Genomic DNA, 11146 nt, shown 5'->3' on the forward strand with positions numbered 1-11146 from the left:
TCATACAACCGTTTCTAAGTAAACATAATGTGCTGTGTTACACATTTGGTTTTATCAATGTGTTTTTTTTTTACCAATGCTTGTTTGCTAATGTGAGCAGGTTTAGACATGAGCGTTCTAATTAGGTGTGGTGACTCATCCACAAGTGGAAACTCAACTGCTTTCCTGATTGGCTATAAATAGCAGAGTGAAGCATGCCTGCATGCTTTGCTTTGTTTCCTGATCTCAGCATCTGACAAGGCAGTCCAGCCCCTGCTGTCATCCTCGTATTCAATACTTTTGAGGCAATTGTTTTCTTCATTCCTGTACCAGCTGACACCAGGCATTCCTCCAGCACTCCAGAAAAGACTGCAGCTAAGTGACTAGTATTCTCGAGGGAGTTTGTTCTTTGAGCGCTGCACTTTCCTAGAACAGCTGGTGTATTTCAGACCTCTTATTTTGGCAGAGTGCTTATCTTGAAGAGACAAATGCATTTCTGAACTGCTTCAGGAAATCTGCGTGAACTCAAGTACTACAATAAGTGACAGTGCAATTTTAAAAGAGCATTTACATGACTTTTCTTTCTCTAATAGTATAAGACTTGGATTTAAATTATGTCATTCATGCCTGTGTTTCAGGTTTGAGAAATTTGCTTTTTGAAGGGTTTTTCACACACACTGTGAAACCAAACAAAACTGTGCCACCCTAACTGTTTGACCCCAGAGTGGACATTTGTATTTCTTGGATTGTTTGTGTTTCTTTTAGTTTAACCCTTTGCATGCAGGAAAGTTACATATGATATAATTAATACCCTTGTTTGTCTTTCTTGTGCATGATAAGTGCAACCACAGTTCTAATTGTAGTGTGCAACAGTGAAGCCAGCCCTAGTGTCACAGTACTTATTGTTATGGTACTCAGTTTGGGTTTTTGGTAATGCAGTGTTAGTAATTGGGCCAACAGTCATTATTATCCAAGAAAAGTGGTGGAGCATCCCGGTGTTCTTCTACCGCTCCTGTGTCCATATCAGAAAGAGAGATTCAGTTTCACGGAGGTTGAGTGCACTAACTGTACTAACACTCTGTCAACAATGACCTGCCCCCTCGAAGATACAGGGTGCCTGGCTGGACCGACAAGACATGGCAGTGTTTTGTCTCTTTCTCTTCCACTCCCCGTTTCCTTTTGGAGCACCTGTCGGGGTTTCTGTGTCCATCAGGAAGTGCCGAGAGGCGTTCCAGGAGGTCGGGGGCATACCATCGCCCCTGCAGACATCCTGCTTTTCAGGTGGGTGGCCCGTCTCGACATAAAGCCAAGCCGCAACATACAGGGCTGCCTGAGCATTGGATTCCTCAACGGGTACTTTCCAAGGTTTAGCACAGGCTTTACCAGCTGATCAGGATGCTCCATCTTCATTAGATTTAATTAGGGCCCTAGCAGGATTACAGAAGGAAGTTCTTTCCTTAAAGCAAGAGAACCTGGAGTTGCACACTGAACTACAGTGGGATAAACCACAGGACACCCCCTGGGGAAGAGTCAAACTAAAACAAAGACCTCCAGTACTACAGGCCCCTCAGTTTGACCCGTCTAATCATGTTCCTAGACCCGATTCAGGCCCAATGTCTTCCACCACACAACCCATGCAGGTAATGGTCACAACAACAATCCCTGTGCCCTTAGCTCCTCCAAAAAGGTTTTTTGGAGATAGTGCCAAGTTCAACTTTTTTCTTAACCAGTGCCAGCTACAGTTTTTGTGTCGGCATCTGCATTCCCCAACGATGCTCCAAAGGTAGCTTTTATTATCTCTTATTTGGGAGGCAATGCAGCTAATTGGCCTATTCCGCTGGTGGAGCGCAATGACCCTATCCTGTATGATTTCAACCGGTTCAAGGAAGCCTTCCGGAAACTGTTCGCCAGACACCTCTTTGTGCAAGCCAGTGACAATGAGTTGCTGAACTGGCTCCAGGGAAACAAGGATCTACTGTCCTATATCACCTCTTTCAATCGTTTGGTAGCAGAGACTGAGTGGCCCGAGGAGAAGAGGACCTTCCTCTTCTATCGTGGCCTTCGGGACGATCTCAAGGATGTTCTAGCCCAAATTGTGGAACCTCCTATCCGAGTTCATTGACCTGGTGGTACAATTAGATCACCGTTTGAGTGAACGTAAGGGATAAAATTACGGGGTGACACACTCTTAGTGGTGTTCAAAACTGAGAAAAAGGAGTCCACCATTCTGACTCATGATACACCTGAGCCCATGCAAATTGGCAGTGTGCGGGCCCACTATCTAAGGACGAGAAAGAACGTAGGAAAAAATTTAAACTGTTTTTATACTGCGGTAAGGCAGGGCATTTTGCTCGGGAATGTCCTAACAAGCCTACTGCTCCAAAGAAAGCCATCAGAGCTGTAACAGTGCCTGAATTCTCTCTTCCTGACCAGGCGGAAATAACTTCTGAGATCATTTTATCGAGCGCTTCTTTCAATGTGGTCTCACATCTTCTAGCTAGCACCACCAGTCCAGCACCTCAACATCTAACTCTTATTGTGACGTTAGTGTTGTCCCCTCAGGTTCGTAAGGTCATTCCCATATTGCTTGACTCTGGGGCTACTGGAAACTTTTTAGACTTGGGTTTGGCTAAAATCCTAAATATTACGACTGTCAGAAACGACATCCCTGAACCAGTCAGAGCCGTGGATGGTTCAGAATTGTCCTCCGGGCTTATTGTTTATCAAACAACACCCTTGTACATGCTTTGTGCAAACAACCATACAGAACAAATTAAGTTTTACCTCATAGATACCCCAGTATTTGGAGCCATTTTGGGGATATCCTGGCTTCAGTTACACAATCCCAAAATTGACTGGGCAGCAAGGACAGTGACATTAGACTCTAAACATTGCTGGAACTCCTGTTACTAAGACAAACCATTACTAGTGACACCCTTGCATTGTGGGTCTACACATAGTACGGCTATCAAGCCGGACGACACACTGGCCATTCCTGCACTGTATAAAGACTTCCATGATATCTTTAGTGAACAGAAGGCCACCCAGCTGCCGCAACATAGGTCATACGATTGTCGTATAGACTTGATTCCAGGGGCAACGCTACCATGTAGTAGGGTGTATGCTCTTTCTGAGCCTGAGAATCGAGACCTGCAAGACTACCTGGATGATCTATTGGCTAAGGGTTTTGTTTGTCATTCAACATCACCAGTATCGACGTCTTTGTTCTTCGTGCCCGAGAAGAATCATGAGCTGCATACCTGTATAGGTTATCGAGCAGTGAACAAAGTGACCATAAAAATCGGTATCCACTTCCGTTGATCCCAGTACTTTTAGATCAGGTATGTCAGTCAACCATTAATACTAAACTCGACCTCCGGGGCGCCTACCATTTGATCTGAGTGATAAAGGGGGATGAGTGGAAGACGGTGTTCCGAACTAAATTCGGACTCTTTGAGTACACAGTGATGCCCTTCGGGTTGTGTAATGCTCCTGCAGCGTTTCAATTTTTTATTAATGAAGTGCATCAGGAGTTTCTGGATATCGTGTAGTGGTATACGTAGATGACATTTTGATCTATTCGTCTTCCACTGAGGAACATATAGGGCATGTAAGAGCTGTTTTACAATGGCTTTGTGAGCATCATCTCTTCGCCAAGCTGGAAAAATGTGTTTTTCACGCTCCAACTGTAGAATTCCTGGGATATGTGATCACTCCTGATGGAATTTACATGGATAGGTCCAAGGTACAGGCTATCCTGGATTGGGTAGCCCCAAGATCCATCAAGGAAGTGCAACAGTTTTTGAGCTTTGCAAATTTTTTAGGAGATTTATACCTCACTTTTCTACTGTGGTATCTCCCATAACTCGTCTCCTACGAAAGGGGGTTAAGTTCCTCTGGGATGCAGAAGCTGAGAAAGCCTTCCAGCATCTTAAAAACACCCATTGAAGCACCCATCCTCCATCATCCCGACCGGGCTCAGCCATTTTTCGTGGAAGCAGACGCTTCCCAAATGACAGTGGGTGGTGCCCTGTCCCAACGAGATCCTGAGTCTGGGTATTTCCATCCAGTAGCTTACTTCTCAAAGAAATTGCTACCCGCAGAGCAAAATTACACGGTGGCGGAGCTGGAACTTCTGTCCATCAAGCTTGCCTTCCAGGAATGGCGTCACCACCTACTAGGAGCTAGACACACCGTAACTATTTACACAGATCACCGTAATTTACAGTTTTTTTAAGCGACCAAGGCCCTGACACTTCGTCAATTACGCTGGCTTCTATTCATTAACGAGTTTGACTTCGTAATCACATATAGGCCTGGTACTACACAACAAAAGGCAGACACATTGTCAAGGATGTGTTTTTCCTCTGATGTTGCGCTAGGACAGGTCAGAAGCATGATACCCCCAGAAAAAGTCGTGGCTGTGTGGACTTCCCAAGAGTTCCTTGAGAAAATATGGGTAGCCCAACACAAGGTTCCCTGTTCAACTGATGTGTCTGAAAAAGAGGGTTTACTATACCATGCTGATCAGTTCTACGTCCCTACCAAAGAATTACGGGATACAGTGTTACATTGGGGACATGATTCTGTCCTCGCAGGTCACCCGGGTGAGAAAAAGATGTTAGATCGCTGTCAAAGATGGTTTTGGTGGCCCACACTTGTGCAGGATGTCAGAAGCTACGTCCAGACTTGTTCCACCTGTGTTCGGGCTAAAACCCCACATACTCCAGCCACAGGATTGTTACTTCCCATGCCAATTCCGGCGCCCCATGGCATATCATAAGTATGGATTTTATTTCTGATCTCCCAGCTTCCAATGGACACACTGTCATATGGGTGGTTGTTGATTACCTAACTAAAATGGCTCATTTTGTTCCATTAAAATGCCTCCCTACGGCTTCCAAGCTCTCTGATTTGTTTGTCCAATACATTGTATGGCTTCATTGGTTTCCCACCACAATTGTTTCCGATCGTGGCCCCAAATTTCTTTCACGCTTTTGGCGTAGCTTCTGTTCCTCTGCCGGTATGGACGTCTGCTTGTCCTCTGCATATCATCCACAAACAGATGGGCAGACGGAATGTGCCAACCAATCGCTGGAGCAAATCTTGAGATGTTACATTGACACATGGTCTATTGAGTGGGATAAGGCTTTACCTCTTGTTGAATTTGTATATAACAACAGTGTCCACATGGCTACAGGAGCATCCCCATTTTACTGTTTGTTTGGTCTGCACCTAAGAATTATACCTATAACTGGGTCCCAAACATCCACAAGAGTCCCATCAGTACAGAAACACCTTAAAGAGTTACAGGAGATTCCAAAACAAGTACAACACCATTTAAAACTCTACCAAGCTCAAGTAAAAAAACAAGCAGACAAAAGAAGGAGACTTGCTCCCTCTTATCAGATATGAGATCAGGTGTGGTTCTCATCAAAAAATCTCCATCTTGCAGCGTCCAGAAAATTAAACCCCCGATTTCTTGGCCCCTTTCCTATTGCCAAAATCATCAATCCTGTGGTAGTAGAACTAACATTGCCAGATGATTTCAAGGTACACCCCGTGTTTCAAGTGTCGTTACTCCGTCCCTAGTCCCCTGATACCCACGATGCACCACCACCTCCCCCGGTAAAAGTACACGGGCAATGTGAATTTGAAGTGGCCAAAATTCTTGACTCCAGGCGCGTCCGTGGTGTTCTACACTATTTATTGGCTTGGAAAGGCTATGGGCCTGAGGACAATTCCTGGGAACCCGCGTCCACAGTTCATGCTCCACGTCTTACTAAAAAATTCCATCTCCTGCACCCTTCTAAGCCCCGCCCTTTGAGAGGGTCATTGGAGGGGAGGACTGTCAGGAATCCCCAAGGTGCCTCCGGTGTTATCTGTCAGCATCCCCAGGGATTAGGGTTAAATCATATCTCTGTTCTTAGTTAAACCTTCATGTTTCTAAGTAAACAGATTGTGCTGTGTTACACAACTGGTTTTTATCAATGCTTGTTTTACCAATGCTTGTTTGCTAATGTGAGCAGGTGTAGACACGTGCTTCTAATTGGGTGTGGTGTAGACATGTGCTTCTAATTGGGTGTGGTGACTCATCCACATGTGGATACTCAACAGCTTTCCTGATTGGCTATAAATAGCACAGAGAGAAGCATGCCTCCCTGCTTGGCTTTGTTTTGCTTCCTGATCTCAGCATCTGACTTGGCAGTCCAGCCCCTGCTGTCATCTTCGTATTCAAGACTTTTGAAGAAATTATTTTCTTCCTTCCTGTACCACCTGGCACCAGGCATTCCTCCAGCACTCAGAAAAGACTGCAGCTAAGTGACTAGTATTCTCCAGGGAGTTTGTTCTTTGAGCGCCCCGCTTTCCTAGAACAGCTGGTGTATTTCAGACCTCGTATTTTGGCAGAGTGCTTATCTTGAAGAGACAAATGCATTTCTGAACATTCATTATTATTATCGTAGTTACTTGCCTAAATGTGCTTCAGGAAATCTACGTAAGCTCAAGTACTGCAAAAAGTGACAGTGCAATTTTAAAAGAGCATTTACATGACTTTTCTTTCTCTAATAGTATAAGACTTGGATTTAAATTATGTCATTCATGCCTGTGTTTCAGGTTTGAGGAATTTGCTTTCTGAAGGGTTTTTCACACACACAGTAAAACCAAACCAAACTGTGCCACCCTAACTGTTTGAACCCAGAGTGGACATTTGTATTTCTTGGATTGTTTTTGTTCCTTTTAGTTTAACCCTATGCATGCAGGAAACTTATATGTGATATAATTAATGCCCTTGTTTGTCTTTCTTGTGCATGATAAGTGCAACCACAGTTCTAATTGTAGTGTGCAACAGTGATGCCAGCCCTAGTGTCGCAGTACTTATTGTTATGGTACTCAGTTTGGGTTTTTGGTAATGCAGTGTTAGTAATTGGGCCAACAGTTATTATTATCCAAGAAAAGTGGTGGACCATCCCGGTGTTCTTCTACCGCTCCCGTGTCCATATCAGAAAGAGAGATTCAGTTTAAAGGAAGTTGAGTTCACTAACTCTACTATCACTCTGTCAACAACGACCTGCCCCCTCGAAGATACAGGGTGCCTGGCTGGACAGGTAAGACTTGGCAGTGTTTTGTCTCTTTCTCTTACACTCCCCCTTTCCTTTTAGAACACCTGCTGGGGTTTCTGTGTCCACCAGGAAGTGCCAAGAGGTGTTCCAGGAGGTCGGGGGCATACCATCGCCCCTGCAGACATCCTGCTTTTCAGGTGAGTGGCCCCGTCTCGACACAAGGTGTCACTCGTGAGTGAAATCGATGCATCGCAAGCCCTTTTTGATGCATATTCGCCCGTCTGGGGTTATTTTTGACACACCCAAGGTACATGTTCATGCTAACAGTGTTATTGTGTGTATAAAACTACATGAAGACTCTGTTTGCTTTTGAATTGATAACTTGACTTGTGTAGTGTTGATTTTTGTCATTTTGGTCTTGTTTTGCTTAGATAAATATTTTATATCTTTCTAAAACTATGTTGTGTCATTTTGTAGTGTCTCCATTACGTTATTGTGTGTGTTGGTACAAATACTTTACACCTAGAACCCTGAACGTAAGCCTACTGCACGTGCCAAGCTACCAAATGGGTAAGCAGGGGTTAGCTGAGGGTGATTCTCTTTTACCCTGGCTAGAGGGAGGATCCTTGCTTGGACAGGGGGTAACCTGACTGCCAACCAAGGACCCCATTTCTAACAATATATATATATATTCACTTAAAAAAACAAATGTTACAGGGACGTTATAGTTATGTTGTGAATGTACTCGCAGAAAACAATAACTGTAACTCGCGGCATAAGGTAACTATCACTCACACCCTTGCCATGCACTGCTAAATATCCCAGATATTACAACACTCATGACAACTTTTAAAACGTCAATAATATCATTTTTTATAAAGTTCTTTTTTGCAACACCAGAGCTTAGGGGTCAGAGTGTACTTACCCTGCCCCCTTTTGCTTTTTTCTGCGTTTTTTGTTGGGACTCGGAGGCCAATCAGAGCTCTGCATTTCCCTGCACAAGCTTGTCATTATTTCTGAAGTCGTCAAGGTCAGGGATATACAAATTTAGATTTCCTTTATTATCTCAAAAACTCCTGAATGGATTTACACCAAACAACCAAAAGAGTAAGCTGCATACCGACAGCTAGCTTTCTGCCAAATTTGGTGCAATTCCGTCTAGTGGTTCGGGCTCTAGTCGTGTTCTAAGCTGCTATGGGAATTAACATGGGAAATGCATGTTTTTTTAAACCCCTCTTTTTCTCAGTGCCCGCTTGACGGATCACCCTGAAACTTTCTGTACACAACATGAATCACTGGGGCACTTTTTGGGGAAGATTTCATGAAGATTTGTAAAACGGTGCCAAAGATATAGGTGAGTCAATAATCGCTTGTTCAACGGAAACTAGGTCCTAAATATAACTGGCCCCCAGTAGGTAATATATATATGTATATATATATATATATATATATATATATATATATATATATATATATATATATATAAATATATATATATATATTATCACACAAAGGAGCAAGCTTTCTCAGGCTGGTGCAGACGCTAGGGGTGGACCTTCCCTCGTTTAATGTTCAAACAAAGACTGCTCGTACGCTGCACTCCAGGAGAGTGTTTACATTGGAAAATATTAAGCATTCAAATAAAAGGGAGAATATCACTTTGCAAGAACGACAAGCCCTCAAGGAACTAATGATCAACCCTAACCTGGAGATCAAACCATCTGACAAGGGAGGGAACATAGTGATTATGGAGAAAAATTATTTTTTGGAAGAAGCATATTGTCAACTGAATGTGAGTACCAACTATTCAAAACTAAACATTTATCCTATGAATGATCTAACTATTGAGCAGAATAAAAAACATGAGAGATGGCATAGTGAAGGCCTGTTAAATGATGGTGAAATACTATTCTTAAGAAATGACAGTCTGACCCTTCCAACAATATGGCCCTGATTACGACTTCGGCGGAGGGGATTCCTCCATCCCAAATGTGACGGATATGCCGTACCCTGTATTACGAGTTCCATAAGATATAATGGACTCATAATTCAGCGGACGGGATATCCGTCACGTTTGGGACGGAGTAATCCCCTCCGCCGAAGTCATAATCAGGCCCTATATTTTTTTCCCATAATACATAAAACCCTTAAAAACCCTCCTGGGAGACCTATAATATCAAGTTGTGGCTCTTTATATGAGAATGTATCAACATACGTGGACTATTTTTTAGCCCCTTTGGTATCCACCCTCAGTTCATATTCAAAAGATACTGGTGATGGCCTCAGAATACTGGCTGAGACAGGATGGCAAGAAGGATATAAGCTGGTAACCATAGATGTATTATCTCTACACAATTTGATAAACCATGAACTGGGCTTGAAAGCAGTACAGTACTTCCTGCAACAGAAAAACATAAAGGAACTGAGACACTCACAAATGCTAATACAGATGATTGAGCTGTGTCTTAGCCATAATGTATTTCTCTTTAATCATCAAATGTACTCACAGATATGCAGGACGGCAATGGGAATTTCCTTCTCACCGAGCTACGCCAACCTCACCATGGGTGGGAAAAACATATAGCTTGGGGAGAGGATAATGAGGAATATGCGAAGAAAGCAGTAATCTGCCTATGCTATATTGATGATTTGTTCCTTATATGGAACGGAACAGAATTAGAATTCATGCAATACTTTGAACATTTGAATAAGAATGAGGTGGGCTTACAATTTACATGTAACATCAGTACCACTCGTATTCAAGTTTTGGATGTGCTAGTATATATAGAAGAGAATATGATTCAGACCACACTATATCGAAAAGTAACATCAACAAACAGTATCCTACACGTATTTACCTTTCATCCCAAATCATTAACCCCTTCGCTGCCAGGCCTTTTCCCCCTCAGGTGCCAAGCCTTTTTTTGGCTATTTGGGGCAGTTCACGCTTAGGCCCTCATAACTTTTTGTCCACATAAGCTACCCACGCCAAATTTGCGTCTTTTTTTTCCAACATCCTAGGGATTCTAGAGGTACCCAGACTTTGTGGGTTCCCCAGAAGGAGGCCAAGAAATTAGCCAAAATACAGTGAAAATGTCGTTTTTTTCAAAAAAATGGGAAAAACGGGCTGCAGAAGAAGGCTTGTGGTTTTTCCCTGAAAAGGGCATCAACAAAGGGTTTGCGGTGCTAAAATCACCAGCTTCCCAGTTTTCAGGAACAGGCAGACTTGAATCAGAAAACCCAATTTTTCAACACAATTTTGGCATTTTACTGGGACATACCCCATTTTTATGATTTTTTGTGCTTTCAGTCTCCTTCCAGTCAGTGACAGAAATGGGCATGAAACCAACACTGGATCCCAGAAACCGCAACATTTCTGAAAAGAAGCCAAAATTCTGAATTCAGCAAGGGGTAATTTGTGTAGATCCTACAAGGGTTTCCTACAGAAAACAACAACTGAAACAGAAAAATATTGAAATTGAGGTGAAAAAAACATCAATTTTTCTATACGTTTTACTCTGTAACCTTTTCCTGCAATGTCATATTTTCAAAAGCAATATACCGTTACGTCTGCTGGACTCTTCTGGTTGCGGGGATATATAGGGCTTGTAGGTTCATCAAGAACTCTAGGTACCCAGAGCCAATAAATGACCTGCACCCTGCAGTGGGTTTTCATTCTATACCGGGTATACAGCAATTCATTTGCTGAAATATAAAGAGTAAAAAATAGATATCAAGAAAACCTTTGTATTTCCAAAATGGGCACAAGATAAGGTGTTGAGAAGCAGTGGTTATTTGCACATCTCTGAATTCCGGGGTGCCCATACTAGCATGTGAATTACAGTGCATTTCTCAAATAGATGTCTTTTTTACACACTGTCTTACATTTGGAAGGGAAAAATGTAGAGAAAGACAAGGGGCAATGACACTTGTTTTGCTATTCTATGTTCCCCCAAGTCTCCCGATAAAAATGATACCTCACTTGTGTGGGTAGACCTAGCACAGAACACAGAGCTGTTTTTTGCAAAGTGCCTACCTGTAGATTTTGGCCTCTAGCTCAGTTGCCACCTAGGGAAACCAACCAAACCTGTGCATTTTTTAAAACT

The sequence above is a fragment of the Pleurodeles waltl genome, chromosome 12 (assembly GCF_031143425.1).
Source record: "Pleurodeles waltl isolate 20211129_DDA chromosome 12, aPleWal1.hap1.20221129, whole genome shotgun sequence".
Classification (NCBI taxonomy): Eukaryota; Metazoa; Chordata; class Amphibia; order Caudata; family Salamandridae; genus Pleurodeles; species Pleurodeles waltl.